The sequence below is a fragment of the Vicugna pacos genome, unplaced genomic scaffold, assembly GCF_048564905.1.
Source record: "Vicugna pacos unplaced genomic scaffold, VicPac4 scaffold_18, whole genome shotgun sequence".
Taxonomy (NCBI): domain Eukaryota; kingdom Metazoa; phylum Chordata; class Mammalia; order Artiodactyla; family Camelidae; genus Vicugna; species Vicugna pacos.
In genome coordinates, this window is record NW_027328739.1 from 466,513 (window position 1) to 486,196 (window position 19,684).

The 19,684-nt window shown below is 33.9% G+C and overlaps 1 long non-coding RNA gene across 1 annotated transcript; it reads left to right on the forward strand.

Annotated features, from left to right (window-relative positions):
• The first annotated feature begins 975 nt into the window (after nt 1–975).
• Nucleotides 976–2,508, forward strand: LOC140692825 (uncharacterized). The gene is made up of 2 exons (XR_012068429.1): nt 976–1,238; nt 2,183–2,508. It is a non-coding gene; the product is annotated as an uncharacterized lncRNA (long non-coding RNA).
• Nucleotides 2,509–19,684: the final 17,176 nt, after the last annotated feature.

Here is a 19,684-nt window from a genome sequence, read left to right on the forward strand (position 1 = left end):
AGAATATTAAATTACATTTGTTTTACTTATAGAAATGAACTACAATTTAAATCAAAAATTCCGCCTTTTGGGATTTCTTAAATTTGATGCATTATTTTTATCTAATTTTATTTCATAATTATTTACCATTTATTTATATACAAAACAAATAAACTGACATTTAATCTGCTCATGTTTTGAATATTGAACTACTTATTATATAGTACACAGATAAATACCTACTTCCATTTCCTAATCAAATTATGTTTCAACTTAATTACAAATGATATTGAAATAGATATATATTTTCTGTACAAGTTTTACACGAATTTCACTTTAAATTCCAAAACTTTAAAGTTATTTTATATAATTTGTGCTATATTTATACTCTGTTCACAAATCTGGCATAAATTTCAATACAAAAGTATGGAGATTGATTTTATTTCATACACCCCAAAACTAAATTATTTATAAAAATGTGTTGGGATAATATTTGCAGATCACACTGTAAAAAAATCATCCTATATGTTTCATTTTAACTGGATGAATGACAAGTAAACACTGGCTGAATGTTACACTTGAGTTGCTGGGATACCAGTCGTTTTGTGATGTCACAGCTTCTCAAGTTGAGAACCATTGTGAAGGCCTAGCAGTTTATCTGTTCAGGCCTGCCAAAGCAGCATTTGAAGCTGCAGTGCTCAAAATCATGCAGATTAGAAATGTAGCTGTAGAAAAAGTTATTTGAGATGGCACATATTTCTTCAGAAATTCAAGATATGTCTCATAAAGATGGACCAACTGGCTCAGGAAACTCCGGTAGATCTCTATTGTGTGATCAAACATTCTCTGAGGACTTGGACTTGAGTTCTATGATTGAAGAAAATGCTTTTCAGAATTTGTCTGAAGAATCCTTGATAAAAAGACCATGCTACACACATTGTGTCTCTGAACCAGATGAAGATAATGATTTTGGTTCTCTGACATTTCCAAGAAAGCTCTGGAAAATGTCTGGGAGTGACCAATTTAAATCCATCTGGTGGGGTGATAATGGATCTTCCATAGTGATTGATGAAGTTGTCTTGAAGAAGGAAGTTTTGGAAAAAAAGGCCCCTTTCAGAATATTTGAAACTGGAAGTATGAAAAGTTTACTTAGACCCATTAACTTTTATGGGTTTAGGAAAGTGCGGCAGAAATTTCAAAGATCTGCTTGTCTAGTTGACTTTCTAGCAGAAGAAAAAGAAGCCTCTGTTTCAAGCAAGGTATACACAAATTTTAGTTACGAATTGGTAACTTATGTATAAAATTTTATTTTGTACATCAATCTATGGTAATATAAATGTAAAGCTAGATTTTGAAAATTGTATAAAACTATTAAGGCTAAAATACTTTACTCTAAAAAATGAGGACAGTGCCTTAATTATTCAAGATTATGAGAAACTTTGCTTACAACTATGAATCTTTCCAGAAATTCATATAAATGTATTAAAGCTGCTTTTCAAAAGTGGCATTCACCGTTACTGTAAATGCTAACATTTAAATTTGATGACTATAATAATTAAATGTGTATTTTCCAAATAAGGAACTTCAAAATATTGTTAGCAATGTTCATATTTTGATGATATTATCCTTGTATAGTAAACGTGGAATCAGGTTTTATACGTTAGGCTTATTGTAGTCTTGTATTTTGGTATAAATATTACTAAAATGTTTCTCCTTTGTTTATAGCTGCACTTTTATCATAATCCAAATTTTAAATGAGGCTGTCCCCAGGTTTTAGTGAGAATAAAAAGAAGAGTTGGGATTAAAAATTCCTCTCTGGTATCTTCATTGCCTGAAGACTTCAAAGAGCAGCACTTTAAAGAAGGGTATAATGTGGATAATAATAATTCTGAATTTGTGGCTGACACTATTGAAGAAAGTGCATTTTTACCTTCTGCAAATTTAAACATGCCTCTAATGAGAAAGCCCTCTACTAGCCACTAATTGGTGATACAACTACCCCGATCAGAGGTGATTTTTCTCCTCCATCATCAATGTCAGACCAACAGAACAAATTGCAGTGGATCAACGAGCTATTTTCAATCAGTTGACCACTGTCCATGGGCACTCTCAAAGCAGTTACAATGAAATAAATGGCCGTGTTGTGAACTCCATTTGAAGTAGAATTTCTACTTCTCAGTAGAGTATCTTATCTCCCAAACAGAGCAATTATTTTGGACTGATGTTGGAGCCTTCTACTTTTCCAAATACATATCAGAACATATCTGCAAATGAAGGTCATTTTCCTAAACTTCAACCAGGGTGCAACCCACGCTTTCCAGTGCCAGTGATAGCTGATACATCAGCTACTTCCCTTTCAAGGCCAACTCATCAGCCATCTTCAGTTTATGAACGTCATCCTAATAACAACTGATCTACCAGAGAACTACCAGATTATGCAGGGAACAAAGATTATAACTGATGTTGGCAAATGTCGACAACTATCTGCTATTTTCTTATTTGAACATTAAACATAGATGTGTACCTGTATTTTCCTTAGTATTTTTTAAAAGAATTAAGAATTAAATGGGAGACTAACTTGCCATTCAAAGAAAAAAAGAGATATTTGTTTGATATGATCTTAGATGGAACAGTATGGGAGTAAATTTAAATATTTTCATGTAAGGAAAAAGAAAAAATGGAAGAATTTGGAAAAATAATAAAACATGGAGAGAGGGAAAAGTACCAAGTGGTTTCTGGTTCATCCTGGAAAGTATTAAATGTGTTAAGTTAGGATAGTTTGGAACAGGAGATACATTCAGGAACCGGCCCAGGGATCATGGTCTCTGTTATGTCATCCCTGGAATCAAAAAGGTCACATGATGTATTCTCAGATGGCACATTCAGCATGTGGTAGAATTTAAGAAGTAATTTATCTATGGTCTTCTTTGTGCTGTTCTCAAAGCATTCCAATTGGTGCTTTCATTTCCTGCCCTCAAGAGTCTACACTATATTTTCTAGTTATTAATTTATGTTGCTTTTATGTTCCAGCCAAAGAAGGTTACATCCTCAGGGTGAAACTTAATGCCTTTCCAAATCTAATCACACAAAATTAACTCAACTTAGCTTAGTCATTACTTTATAAATCTGGCATCTGACTACCTTGACATACCTTTATGTTTCAGTGTATCTGGATATATATCCAGGCAAATGCTTCTCAACCATGTTAGCTCAAACCTCAACAGTTTTACTCCAGCTCATACTTGGACGTTGGGTGTCCTCATTTTACCTACTTAGACTATCCTCCTCTCAGCACAGAAACCACCTCCTCCAGATGTTTTCTGTCTATCCCACTTTCCTTGTCTATCTTGGATACCACCACAGTAAGCACAGCACATGCCACAGTATGCATTTTAGTATTTAATGATTGAAAAATACATGTTGACTTTAAGCAATATCTACTTTCCTGAAACAACAAAACTCTTGGTTTTCAAACTATTTCGTTATGGTCTTTACACCACAAACTAGCTCTTTTCATAGTGCAAGGACTAGTCACTCAAGACAGTAATTGGAGGTAGGTACAGAAGACTATGTATTATTTTCTTCTCAAGTCATACCTCCATAGGCCTAAATCATTCCTTTCTCATTTGTGGGATATATTCCTGTCTCTTCATCACCCACCCATCCCAAAATATGTGATTCTCTTCCCCATACCAATAACTATATTGCCTTCTAATTAATTTACTTCGTAGAATCAGAGCTTTTCCAGAAGAGACACTGCCATTGCAAACATTTAATGTAGGTTTATATACCCCACATAACTTGTGCCCCTTCTAACCTTCACACAGGAAATTTCTAAGATGTACTATTCCCTTGGATGGGGTGGTGGTATTCAGTAATCAAATTGCAATCTAAAATGTGTGGACTAGAAGGAGGTGAGGGTGATAGAATTAAAAATTTGTCCAAGTGCAAGAATACCAAATTTCTGCAGATATTAAGAAATATAAAATATTCATAGAAGTCTTTGACTATTTCCCATTAATTTAAAATAAACAGCGAAGCATTTTCAGAATGTGAAATGCCCTGAATTGCTGGAAAATTGTAGGCTAGGTCAGGGACCCTAAGGCTTCTGCTTACAATGATGCAGCCAGTGTCAGCTGATAAGACTGGAATGGTAAAATTGAGTCCTGAAAATTTGTCACCTGTTGTGAAGAAAGTCTTTGATATTGTGGAGAATGGGCAAATGGGCCAGGGTTAACTCTAGCAACATCTCACCAAAATGACCTATACCAAGAGAAGAAAAGAGACCACTTGCAGCTGGAGAACTGTGTCTGGACAGCTGTGGTTCTTCCTACAACAGAAACATCAAGCTTTTAAGTTTGTCAGCTGAAATCTGATGGTGGCTATGTTGTTGCTTACATTAGCAGTCTGGGGTTCAGATGGGCTGGTTCAGCAGCTAGTTTCCAGCTTGCTTATCAGACAGTGGGTCTTACCGTGATCATCTTAACAAGATTCTATACTGGTAAGTCAAAAGCTACAGTTTACTTTCAAAATTAGGAATCGTAAAGAAGAATATTCTTTGTTTGTCCATCTGTAGTTTTCTACCTGGGAAAAACTAGACTTTTGACCAAAGTACAAAAGTTGGCTGGTGCATTGAAATCTATTCTCTGAGCTCTGCCCACTGAATTCTTCCCACAAAATACTACAAGTCTCTCTACAACTGTGTGTGTGTGTGAAGATGGATTGTTAAGCAGTAACTAAGTTTGTCTTAGTTGAGTCATCAGTGAATTATTCCTCTGCATCTGTTAGAATCTCTCTGAATTAAGAGTTTCATTGAGCCACCAGATTTTCTTCTGATCAGGGAGAGGTAGATTATATTTCTCCCAGTATAATAATTGTTACCTGCTCATTGAATCCCAAGCTGATGTTAGGGCCATGCCTCTAAACCCTTGAATGGGACTGAGGCATACACATTCTCCAGTCCCCAGAGCCCAGCACAGGACTGTATCACCTTTTTAATTTAAGCTTATGTCTAAGTTTTTCTCTTTTAATTCTCACTGTTGACACAACATATTTTGGCTTGGAACACACGTTGACTAATTTGTAGGGTCTGAACCACTGAATTATTCCCATTCACCTAGAAATTGCAATAACTTTTCTTCCCTTGGACTACCTGAAATAGAGTGAGCATAGTCATCATTTTGAAATCAGTCCCCAGTCCTAATAATGCAGAAGCTTTACACTTCTTTGCCCAGCACTTGAGCAAGAATATTTGTTGTGGATCTCAGGGATTACCCTCACATTCCATAATGCAGCCATGAGAAAACACAACATTGTTATCCAAAATCAAGTGTTTGTCAGTATTGCATTCCCATTGCAAAACAGTTAAGAATTGTAGGAGTTCTGAGATTTAACCATGCTTAGATTTTTAGCAACCTAGCATGTTCATTTCTTACAGATGCTGTCGGGGAGATGAGACCATCGGTCAGAGACAGTGAACTTTATCACTCACAGCAAGAGCAGCCAGTTTTAAATTTGAATCCATTCCCTAATCTTAGATGAATACACAGATTGAAATTTTGATGCCTACAGAAGCAGTGGGCTGTTAAGATGAAGAATGTTTAAGGCATGGCAAAACTCTTATTTTATTACTATCTTTATGTATAACTTATTAGAATCACTTATTTATTAGTATCTTTACCTAGGATAAGTATATCATAACTCAAGTTTACTTGCTGCAAATACAATCATGAGAAATGACATGGGAAAAACGACCTTTGAGTTTCCATTTCTCCTGCTTTTATTGAGATATAATTGGCATAAAACATTGTGTAAGTTTAGGTGCACAGGATAGCAATTTGATATACACCTATCATGTAATATATATCATAGCAAATTTAGGGAGAATTCATTACTTCATTTAGATAAAATTTTAAAGAAATACAATTTGTATCTGGTTGTGATGAGAAATCTTATTGTCTAATCTCTTAACAACATTCATATAGAACATAAAGCAGTATTACTTGTAATTTTGAAGTTAATATGGGGCATCCCTAGAACACGATTATTTTAAGGCTGGAGGTTTGTAGCATTTGAGTGAATTAAACAAATCCTCCTTTTCCAACCCCTGCCTTTGTAAATTACAAATCTATTTTCATTTACTATAAGCATGTTTGTTTGTTTTTGAAGTGTACTTTAATCTATAACTCTGCGTTAGTTTCTCCTACACAACATACTGTTCACTATTTTTAATACATTTCAAACTGTTCTCCAGAATATATCTAGTTATGATATGTTGCTATTTAAAGATATTTCATAGTTATTGACTATTCCCCATAGAGTATATTTCTTGTCCGTGATTCATTTAATTTGCAACTGGAAAAATTTCTCTCTTAATTTTCCTCAAATTTGTCTTTTCCTTACCCCATTTCCCTCCTTCTTGTGAACAACCTGTTTCTTTCTATATGTATATCTCATTTTCTATGTTGTTAAGCTCATTTGTTTAAAATTTCAAATGTGAATAAAATCATTCAGCAATTGTCATTCCCTTTCTGACTTATTTCAGTTAGCATATTACACTCTTGGTCTTCCCATTTGTTGCAAAAGACAAAAACTTGATCTATTTAGACTTGAATAATAACCCATTGTATTTTTATGTGAGTGTGTATACATATACATATATATATATATATATATATATATATATATACTGCATATATATATAGTTTCTGTGTGTATGTATATATATATAAATATAGGTAAATCTGTAGTTAAATGGGTAGATATATATTTTATAAACACATATCTTCTTTATCCATCATCTTTTGAGCAATTAATTTGCTTGTATATCCTGTCTATTGTGAATAATGCTGCAGTGAATATGTGGTTAAATTTATCTCTTCTAATTAGTGTCTTTATTTTCTTGGAATTAGTATCCAGATATGGAAATGTAGAATTATATTTCATTTTTATTTTTAAATAAATTTCCATGTTGTTTTCCACAGTGGCTGCACATATTTCCATTCACTCCAGCAGTGCATCAGGGTTGTTTTTCTTACATCCTCACCAAGACTTATGTTTATTAACTTTTTGATAATAGTCATTCTGTCAGGCGTGACATAAAATCTCATTGTGTTTTGGACTTGCATTTTTCTGATGGTCAGTGATGTTGATCGGTTTCATGTGCCTGTTGGTTACCTTTCCCCCACTGTATATTCATTTTTGTAATGGGCTAAATGACCATAAGTGTCTGATTTTATTTTCAGGCATTCTTTGTGTTCTAATATTCTGCTTGTTCTGTGTCACTACTGTATTCTTTTTATTACTGTAGCTTTGTATTATAGTTTAAAATGAGGGACAGTGATATATCCTCTTTGTTCTTTGTCAAAGTTGTTTTGTTTTCAGTCTGTTTGTATTCTTTTCTTTCTTTTTTTTTAGTGATTTCAATTCTTTTGTCTTTACATGCAAATTTTTGAATGATTTATTGTAAGTGTCTGAAAATGCCCTTGGTATTTTGATAGGCACTGAATTTAATTTGTGCATTTTCTTGGCTTATGCTGTCATTTAAAAAATATATTTTTCCTCATCTATGAACACAATTTATCCTTTCATCTGTTTGCATTATCTTCAATTTCTGTTATAAATATTTTATACTTTTCTGAATACAGGTCTTTTACCTCCTTGGTTGGATATATTTTTTGATTTTTTTTGTAATGCAACTGTAAATGAGACATTTCCCTCACTTTCTGTATAATTTAGCTTCTTGTTAGTGTGTAGAAATGCAAGATTTCTCTATGTTAATTTTACATTTGGAAATTTTACCAAATGCATTGATAAGCCCTAGTAGTATTGTGGCACCATTTATCGGATTTCTGTTTAAATTATGTCATCTGCAAGCAGATACTTTTACTCCTTTTCTTAATTAGCTATATTTTACTTACTTTTATTTTGGATAACTATGGCTAGAATTTCCAATACTATAACTAATAAAAGTGGTAAGAGTGAGCATTCTTCTCTTCTTCCTGCTCTTATTGGAGATGCTTTAAGCTTTTAATCAGTGAGTGTCATGTTAGCTGAGTTCTTGTGATATAAGACCTTAACTGTGTTGAGTTATGTTTCCTCATGCTCACTTTGAGGAGGAATATATTCATAAATAGATACTCAAATTGTCAATATATTTTTTGACTCTATTGAGGTGCCCATATAAATTTTATTCTTCAGGTTGTTAGTGTGGTGTATCATACTGAAAAATTTGTGGGCATTGAATCAATTTTGCATCCCTGGAATAAAATGGACTTAATCATAATGTATAATCCTCTTAATGTATTGTTTGATTTGCTGATAATTTAGTGATGATTTTTGCATCTATGCTTATCAGTAGTATGTAACCTGTAATTTTTTGAGGTATTTGTTCCAGTTTTAGTAGTAGTGTGATACAGAAATTTGGGGTTGGAAGCCTCCATTCCTCTCGAAAATTTTGGAATATGCTGAGAAGTATAGGTGATAGCTCTTCTTTAAATGTTTGGCAGAAATCACCTGTGAAGCTGTCTAGGCCTGGAATTTTGTTTCTTGGGAGATTTTGTTTAATTACTGATTCAATTTCATTAGTGATAATCTGTTCATATTTTCTTTCTCATTCCATTCTGGAGATTAGTTCTTTCATAGAAATTGTCCATTTCTTCTAGGGTTTCCATTTTGTTAGCATATTATTTGTTGTAACTTCATATGATGCTTTGTATTTCTTTGATATAAGCTGTAACTTCTCATTTATTTCTGAGCTTATTAATCTGTACTCCCTTTTTTGTTCATGTGTCTGGTTAAAGTTTATCAACATTATTTACCTTTGAAAAGCCATTATTTATTTTGATTAAATGTTTCTGTCTTTAATCTTTATTTTATTAAATTATGTTCTGACCTTTCAGCTGTCTTTCCTTCTACTAACAAAACTGTTTATTATTTTCCTACAAATTTTGTTTTAAAGAATATGTTGTAAGTGAGACATTTTTCTTATTTGAATAACTGGGATTATATTGCTATAAGCATCCCTATTAATACTGCTTTTTTTATACCCCATGGATTTTGTTTTCATTGTCACTTTTCTTTATATATTTTTTCTTTGATTTATACAGCAATCCAGTTGTTGTTAATATTGTATGATTTATCCTCTACACTTTACATTTTTTCTCAGGTTTTTTCTTTTAGTAAATTTCTTTTCTTACATAATTCATGTTTCTTCACAAAACAAGGAGAAAAAATAATAAAATTTATACAAAAATTTGAAAGATCCAAATTTTCTAAAATTATATTTAAAATGAGCAAAGCTGTGGGTATTATCCTCCTTGAATTTATAATGTACTACAAAGCTACAGTAATAAATGCATCAATATATGGCACTTTAAAAACACATAGATCAATGGAACAAAATAAAGAGTCCTAAAATAAACCCACACACATATGGTCAATTAGTCTACAATGAAGAATGCAAGAGTATACAATGGAAAAATGTTATTCTCTTCAATAAGTAGATCTGGGAAAGCTGTACAATACATGTAAAAGGAAGATGTAAGAGCACTTCCTTCCATAGTATACAACATAAGATAAAAATGGATTGATTTCCTAAATGTAAAGCCTGAAACTATACAATTTCTGACAAAGAACAGGAGCAGAAATGACTTTGAGATAAATCATGGCAATGCTTATTTTTGATCTGTCTCCAAATAAAAAAAAAAGAAAGGTAACAATTACAGTTTTTAGGTTACTAAGGAAAAAATATTGTATTATGCGTTACAGGGATTCTAATTCTTGTATAAGTGTGAAGTGCAAAACCTTTTGCAGAGCAAAGAAATCTTCAACAAGAGATATGATAACAGACAGAATAGAAGGAAAAATTTCAGAGAATGAAACCAACAAGATGTTAATATCCATAATATATATATGTCAAAATAGACTCAATATTTAAAAAAACAAAACACCAACTTGAAAACAATTGAAATATCTTCATGGAAAATTTTCAAAATGAGACTTGTGGATGATTTTCATGCTCAAATATAGAAACATAACATTGCTATTCATTAAGAAACATAAATCAAAACCTGAATGGAATATAATCTCACAGCAACCAAAATGGCTATTAATAAAATGTCTACAAATGACAAACTTCAATAAGAATTTTGAGAAGAGGTAAACTATGTACACTCTTGGTGGAAATATAAATTGATGCATCCACTATTATAAACGTGTGGACAATGCTCAGAAAATGAGAAATAGAAGCATTATATGTTGCAGCAATTCCAGTTTTTGGTATAAATCTGAAAAAAATGAAAACATTTACTTAAAGTATATATTACCCCAATGTTCTTTACATCATCATTTATAGTAGCCAAGGATAGAAGCACAACTCAACTGCCCATTAACAGATTATTGGCTGAAGTAGATGTGAGATATAGATAACATAATAAATTCTTAGTCATTGTCATATTAAAAAATAAAATTCTGCCGTTTGGAACAATGTGACTGGACCCCGAGAGTGTTGCACATAGGAAAATAAGTCATACGGAGAAAAACACTCTACGTTGTCACTTAAATGAGGAAAAAAGATATAAGAAAAATAATCAAAATAAAGGAACAGGATGACTTATATATGTGTAGTGTACCAAGTAGTGGTTTCCTGTGGGGACAGAGCAGAAGGATGGAGAAGACAGATATGTGCAAGCTACTAGTAATAAATTAGATAACCAACAGGGCTATATTTACAGCACAGAGAAATATTTTAATAATTTAACTGATTTTAAAGGGATTATAGGGTTATATTACAGTAAAATGTGCATGTAGGTGGGAAACACGTTAAAAAAAAAACCAGGGAAATCAAAATATTTTGTAGTACTATGATATTAAGGTAACTGATTTATTCACTTTCTATACTGTTTTCATAATGTCCTTGGTAGAATTTAAGGTTTTAATTGAAAAAGTATACACTTTTAAATGTGACATAAGTTTAAACAATTTTTGTCTCTCCCCTTATATCTACAGTCAATAAAAAGTACACATCACAACGAAAATAAATACAACACAAAAGAATACTCTGGAATGCATGTGAATAGGTAGTTTGGTGGACTAAAACACACAAAAGAGGCTAAACTGTGGGAAGAGCAGATCTGGTGTATGCAACCAAGGCCCCCTGACTAGGATATATGAGTCCTCAATTTCAGAGAACCTAGTAGAAACAGGGTCTCAGCGGTTCACACAGCTTCGGCCTCCAACTACACCAGTACTCATGGTCACATGTAACTAGGAGGGAGCGACAATGGAGACAGAAATTCCATCCTTCAGACACTCAGACATTAATGAAACTGTCCCTACACCCCATTCACAGTGGTGGAGACAAGATACATTGCAACACTGGACATAGGAAAGGCACTTGCCTGATTCTAAATACCCACCTGTTTTACACCTTTCCTCAATGTGTACACTGAGTCTCATGGGATATCAGATAAAAGGAAGGGTTCACCGGCCCAGTGACAAGAGTGGCATTAACTACCCGAGAAGTCTAAGAAGTGACAATGAAACCACATCTTTTATCCAGACAGTAGCGACTGGAAAGTGCCATTTTGAAATACTATCAGAGGTAGCTCAGGTAAGTAAAACCAAAATTTGTGCAATTTTGCAAACTACCAGAAAATAAAAGCAAGGACTCCAACTACCAATCTGTTATATAGTGTCATCAGAGAAATAATTTATCAAGATCATTACCAATCACACTAACTTTATAGGGCACGCGCACACACAGATACACAGACACAGACACCGACACAGACACACACGCACACGCACCTGCGCACACACACACACAAACACACGCACAATGTCAACCATGCAGCAAACAAACTTAAAGTCATGGTATATTGCCATATAACTAATAGAGAATCCATATAGGTGTCATTCAGAAACTCAATACAAAAAACAAAACTATGAAAGCAGTTTAGTGAGCTCAGGAATAAATGAAATGATGATAAGGAATACAGTGCCAAAGAGACTGAAACTATAAAATTACTAAAAATTATTGGAGGCAAGGAGAACTTAATAAATAAGATGAAGAATGCAACAGGAAGCATTGGATGAAGACTGTCTTTGTGGAAGAGGGATAAGCAAACTCACCAAAACAAAACTAGAAATGATAGGAGAGGGCAGAGATACAAGATAATAAAAAGTGAGGAAATTCAACAGTAGCCATCAGACTTCCTCTGGAAGTGCACATTAGAGAGGAATCCTGGAGGGAGTAAAAATTTAGAAGGCAGCTGATGGTTTATTTAAAAAATAATAGTTGATAACTTCCAGAACATGTGTAAGGAACTGATATAAAATTCCGTGAGCCAACGAAACCCAATAACTTTAAGACAAAGGGACCTCCTTCAAGATATGTCATATGCAAATTGGCAAGTCAATGACAGAGTAATATTCTAAAGGCAGCCAAAAATAGTTATGATAATCTACAAAGGAACCCCCATTAGGTTATCAGCAGATTTCTGAGCAGAAAACATAGTCCACGGGTAAATAAAATTACATTTCAAACTACTGAAATAAGAAATCACTCACCCAATAATACTTACACAGTTATCACTTAGATATAAAGTGAAAATAAAGGCTTTACCAGACAAACAAACATGAATGTGATGAGAAAAACAAAACCGAGACACCTTAAAAGAGGTGCAGAATAGAAGTCTTCCAAGAAATATAAAATGGCAAAAATGGGCAAAACATTGACCAAAATGCTAAGGAGAGACCATGAGAAATTTGCATCTGTTTCTTTCGGTATGTTTTTAAATGCTACTGTACCATATGTTTTAAAGAGAGAAAAATAGGAAATCAGGGACAATAAATATAGATAATTCAAACTGGTAACATGTTCACAACAGCAAAAGAAATAATATGAAACAGTAATTATAGAAGGTAAAGAGTAAAAACAAAACAATATTAAAGGAAGATTCTATCAGCAGAAAACAGGACTAAATTATACATCAGATATTTTATTTTCATTGAAGTACTGTAGATGTACTATATTGTGTAGTTTCAGATGTACAGCATAGCTTTTCTAATCATTTTGTAGATTATATTGCATTATGAATTACGACAATAATTTTAACCTACAATTATTTTAAACTATTGTGTATAACTCCATAATCTATACAGATTTTCCTTGTTGCTTTTCTCCTTTATGAATACTACTTTCTATCTGTCAATATTCAACCATTAAAAACTCTTTCCCTTCCACTATGGTAAACATATATTATTTCACGTATCTTTGAGTCTGCTTAAGTCTTGTCTAACTAATCTCTTTACCTCTCCAACATGTCTCTATCTACCTATCTATCTGTCTATCTGTCTATCTCTCTACCAATCTATCATGTATTATCCTTCTATCTATCTATCTATCTATCTATCTATCTATCTATCTATCTATCTATCTCTCTCTCTCTCTCTCTCTCTCTCTATCTCTCTATCTACCTATCTATCATTTATTATCCTTCTTTCTATCTATCTGTCATCTATCAATAGACAGCTATAGGTAGATGTACACAGATATTTGTTATTCTTTAGATTCCACATATAAATTATATTATATACTTTTGTCTTTGTCTAAGTTACATCACTAAGCACATTATTTACCAAGTCCATTCAGGATGCTGAAATAGCAATGTGTTATACATTTTCATGGCTGAGTATTATTCCATCGCATATTTATAGAAACATCATATCTTCTTAAGTCCATAGTCTACTGTGGACTCTTGGATTTCTTCCTTGTCTTGCATATTATAAACAGTGCTGTCATGAACATTGGTTCTTCTCAATTTAGTTATTTTTCCCCAGATTTTTCCTAGGAGAGGTATTACTGGGTCATATGGTAGTTAAATTTTTAGATTTTAAACAAACCTGAATAATATTTTCCAAAGAAGTTGTACCAATTTACATTTCTACTAAAGGTATACAAGAGATTTCTTACCTACACATCGTCTCCAACACTATTTGTAGACTTTTTGATAATAGCCGTTTGTCCAGTGTGAAGTGATATCACATTGTGGTTTTGATTTGCAATTACCTAATAATTAGTAATGTTGAGCAATTTTATCACTTGCCTGTTACGCATCTGCATGTTTTCTTTGGGAAAAAATTAACTCAGGTATTATGCTCTTGTTTTTGATTGGGTTTTTGTTTTTCACCTTGAGTTGTGTAACTTAAATCCATGTTACATCTATTAACATACATCTATTAACCCCTGGTCACTTGCATTGTTTGCAAATATGTTCTCCAATTACACAATCTTTTCATTTCATTGATTGTGTACTGAGCTGTACCGAAAGTTTCAAGTTTATTTATGTCCCACTTGTTTATTTTTGCTTTTATTTCTTTTGCCTTAGGAGAATGATATAAGAAAATAATCCTATGATATATATACAAAAGTTTATCACCTATATTCCCTTCTAGCAGTTTTATACTATCAGGTCTTACATTTAGGTCCTTAATAAACTTGGAGTTTATTTTTGTATATGATGTCAGGAAATTCTCTCATTTCACTGTTTTACATGTAGATGTCCAGCTTTCCAACACCATCCATTGCCGTGACTGTCTTTTTTCCATTGTGTACTCTTGCTTTTTTTTAATCATAGGTTCATTGCTCATGGCTGTGTGGAATTATTTCTAGGTTCTCTGTTTTTATTGATTATATCTCTGTGCCAATGCCATACTGTTTTTTTTTACTGTAGGTGTGTAGTAGAGTAAGGTATCTGGGAGGTTTATACCTCCAGATTTATTGTTTTTTCTCAAGATCATTTTGGCAATTTTTAATGGTTTCATGTAAAATTTAGAGTTATTTATTTTCTCATTCTGTGGAAAATACTACAGCTTTGTAACAGGAATTGCACTAAATCTGTAGGTTTCTTTGTGTAGTACGGCCATGTTAACAATATGAACTCTTTCAATTCAAGAGCACAAGACATCTTTCCATTTCTTTGAATCATTTTTAATTTCTTTGTCAATGTTTTATAATTTTCAGTGTTTAGAACTTTCACATATGTGGTTACATTTATTCGAGGATTTTCGGGGGTATGGGGTTTTAAATATTATTGCTTTCAACGTCCATTTTATGGTATCTCATGATTAATGTGTAGAAATGCAAGAGACTTCTTTACATTAATTTTGTACCCTGCTCCCTTGATGAAATTATTTATTGTGTATAATAGTCAGTGTGGAGCCCCTAGGACTCTCTATGAAGATTGTTATGCCATCAGTACTGGTGACAATTTTGCCTCTTTCTTTCCATATTGCATTTCTTTTTTCTTCTTTTTCTTTTCCTTTTCCTTTCTTCTATTACTATTGAACAGAATTGGTGAGAGTAGGAATCCTTGTCTTGTTCCCATATTCACCCAGAATTCTTTCACCCTTTCCCCTGAGTATTATAAATTGTCATAAATGACCTTTAGTATGTTGAGGGGTGATCCCATTTTACTTACTTTCATGAGAATTCTGATGATGAATGTATGTTCAATTTTGTCAAATGCTTATACTTTGTGTATTGACATGGTCTTGTGAGTTTTGTCCTTCCTTTATTAGATAAGTGTCATGCTGATTAACTTGTGTATGTTAAACCATCCTTGAGACTCTGGAAGGAATCCAACTGATCATCGTGTATAAACCTTTCTAAGTATTGCTGGATTCATTTGTTGATGTTTTTCTAGAATTTTTGAATTGATATCATCATTCATCAAGGATATTGCGTTTTCATTTTCATTTTTTTTTTTGGTAGTGTCTTTGACTGATTTTGTTATCAGGGTAATGGTGGCCTCATGGAATAACTTTGGGAATTTTCCTTCCTCCTTCATTTCTTAAAATATTTGGGGGGAAAAATTATTAGTGAAGGCATCCAGGCATTTTGTTCAAGGGGTGTTTATAAAATTATACAATTTATTTAACTTATACTGATTGCTCTTTTAATGTTCTCAGTTTTCTCTTTATTCAGTGTTGGCGGGATGTACGTTTCTAGAAATTTGTCCATTTCTTTTAGATCGTCCAGTTTGTTGTCAAGTAACCGCTCGTTGTGCTTTCATAATCTTTTTTTGTATTTCTGAAATATCAGATATTATTTCTACTCTTTCATTTCTTATTTTGTTTGGGTCCACTCTCTGTTTCTTGATAAGCCTGGCTAAATACTTACCTGTTTTTTAATATTTTTTAAAAAATTATATGGGTTGATTTTATGATTTGTAATTTATTTTTCAACTATTATTTTATTTTTTTTCAACATAAGCATTACAGATTTCTCATTCTACTGCCTTTGGGTTTTGTTTGTTCTTATTTCTTGTTATTTTGGGCAGTATGCTTCATCCTTTCTATGATGTTTTTCTAGTTCCTTGTAGAAGTTTTGATTTGTTCTCAACTTCCCTCTTAGATTTGTCTTTGCTGCATCCCGTATGTTTTATGAAGCTGTGTTTTCATTTTAATTTGTCTCCAGGTATGATTTTATTACCGCTTTGATTTCATCATTGACCTTGTTTTATTGTATTTCTTTAAAGGATGTGGTTTGACTTCTTGATAGTGCTTTTTCTATTTTTCTTTCTAGAGTTGATACACAGTTTCTTACTTTTGTGTATGGAAAAATACTTGCTGAAATCTAAATTTGCTTAAAGTTCCTGAGGCAATTTTTATGACATAATATGTGGTTAATTCCTTAGATAACATCCTGTGAACACTTGAAATGTTTATGTGTTCTAATTTTCTGATGCAGTGTCCAATAGATCAGTTAGGTTCAAATGATCTTATATGCTATGAAGATCTCTGTTTCCTTACAGATATTCATTCTGGATTATCTGGCTATCAGAATAGTTAGGTGTTAAACTCATCTATTATTATTGTTTTATAATGAATTAAATCTTTCATGTCTAGTAAAATTTCATTTTATACTTTGGATCTGTGGTTTTGGGTCCATATATAATTTAATGAGTGTAACACCCTATTTTTTATTGATCAGTTTTTACTTATATAGTCTCATATTTGTTTCATTTTGGCCCCTATTTAAAAACGTGTTTTGTATGAGTTGAGCATTGCAATCTGCACTCTCTTGTCATTTTCATGGAATATATTTTCCATTTATTTCCAGACTATATTTATCTTCCACCATAAAGTGAGACTTTTCGGTGGGGAGGCAAAGATGGTGGAGAAGAAAGATGCTCGTAGCTCACCCTTTTAATCAAATGCACCAAGACTCATATACACAGACCCACCCAGCTAACCAGACAACGTCCAGAACTCTGACAGATCATTCTCCTCTTCAATAGTTAAGATGCAAAAAATCTGGTAGGAGAAAAGGAGGAAAGAAAGAAGAAAAGACAAAACAGAGTGGGGCAGTTCCCAAAGTGAGGGAGCAGCAAAGAAGGGCTGGTGCTCATTCACTGTGTCTCCCCTCTCAAACTGAGTGATTGGCAGGACAGAGGGGGAGCCTCCAAGTCTTGTACATGTACATAGTATAAGTTGACTGACAGAACTAAGTAAAACAGGCACAGAGGATCCCTGTGACACTCAGCCAAAGATGCAGCCCAGAAGCTGAGGGCAGGGCCTTGTTGCCCGAGCTGGGTGGTAGATGGGAATGGCTGCACTGTGGTGGCCTGGGGGAATGTAGTTGGCTTTGTGTCATGGCTGTGGGTGCACAGGGCAGAACAATGTGGGCCCTCCATAAAACAACAGGGCAAATGTGCCCTGTGGATGAAAGGGTGCATTCCCCATCTCTGAAAATCCACAAAAGTTTCTTGGTGAAGATAGCTGGGGCTCAGACACAGCCACCATACCTTCTGGTGCTTTACAACCATGTGGCAGAGGGTGTAAAACCTGCATCTACACCTAAGGAATTAGCAGCCTCAAGGGCCAGACCGAGACTTGTCTACAGCCTGAGGCACATATTATACTACTGTCTGGTTCCTCAGAGAACTTGTCTGCCAAGACAAACAAGGAGCTGGATTTTGGCCCAGACCAGGTACAGGGCTGTTCCTCAGTCTTCCCTCAGCCCACTTCTGGTGTGCAAACCTTAGGCAGAGCATAAAGTGGCACAGAGCAGCAGAGTGATCAGCAACCTGAGGGGGAGGATGGCCCCTCAAATTTTGGGCTGGAATACAGTCCCTGACCATTGGGCTGGGAGAGGTCGTGATGCCCAATCCTGCCTTGTCAGTCTGCAACATCTGACTGCAGTATTGGGCAGGGCAGTGACAAGCCAGCCCAGAGTAAAGAGAGCTTCATCAGACCCAGTGTTGGGTGTAGGATCGATCTGCTTGATGACCTGCCCTGGGAGCAGAACAGATGAGGGCTCCAATGGAGGGCCTCTGGAAACAACAACCTGAGATTCCAAATCAGGATGAATAAAGAAAGAATTCACATTAAATGTACATAGTATCCAGGAGGACACTGACCACCCCCTTGTATTAATCTGTTTTTACCAGTTCCATTTTCTATTACACTCTTAATTTTTATTTCTTATTGAATTATATATACCCCAATTTTAATCCCTTTGAAATTTTTTAAATTTATTTATTATTATTATTTTTCAAACCTCTGCTTCAAATTCCTTTTCTATTATTCATTTTACAATGCCTTCAAAACTTTATTTAGCCCTTCTTTAAAATTCTTTATCTTTCTCTCTCTTTTATCTCTTTTCTAAGTTGTATAACTACATAGGCTTTAGGTAGTTAAACTCCTTTAGGACCACAGTAGATAACTGATACACCAAAAACCACAGTGCCAGAGAGGTAGTAGAAATTTGAAGAAGCATAGAAACAATTCCCTATTAAAAGAACAAGAGAAATCACCTGAAAGAATGATCAGTGAAATAGACATCGATATCCAACTTGATCAAGATTTCAAAAACGGAGTGACCAAATACTGAAGGTAATAAAAGAGATAGTGTTTACAGATATAAAATATGTCAAAAATGAAATGGAAGATTTAATGAAGTGCCGAGTAGAATAGGTAAACATGTTGACTGAGATGAGGAATGATTTAAAGGTGTAGCAAAGCTCACTAGATAATGCAGAGGAATGAATTAGTGACTTAGAAGACACGACAATAGAAAGCACCCAATCAGAAGAGCTACAAGAGAAACAATGAGAAACAATTGAAAAAAGCTCAAGAGACCTATGAGATAATAGAAAGCATGCCAATCTTGGCAAGATAGAAGTCCAAGAAGGGGAAGAAAGATCAAAGGGGATTGCAAAGTTTTTCTAGAAATCATGACTGAGAACTTCCAAAACTTAAAGAAGGAATCAGATATCCAAATACAGGAAGCCCAGTGTGTCCCAAACATGAAGAACACAAATACACCTGCACTAAGACATATAATTAAGGTGGCCAGAGTCAAAGATAAAGAAATGATCCAAAAGGCAACAAGAGAATGGTAAAGTGTGAGGTATAAGGGAATCCCCATAAAGCTATTAGCTGATTTTTCTACACAAATACTACAGGCCAGAATGGAGTGGCAAGACATATTCAAAGTCCTGAATGAAAAAATTAAATACTGTAGGATACTTTCACCAGCAATGCAATTCTTTTTGGTAGAAGTAGAAATAAAGGACTTCACAGATAAGAAAAATCTTCAAGAGTTTAGCAACACTAGACCCATGCTAAAATAATTATTGAAAAGTCTTCTCTAAAAAGAAAAGCAGCAGGATGCAACAGAAATGTGATACTCACAGCT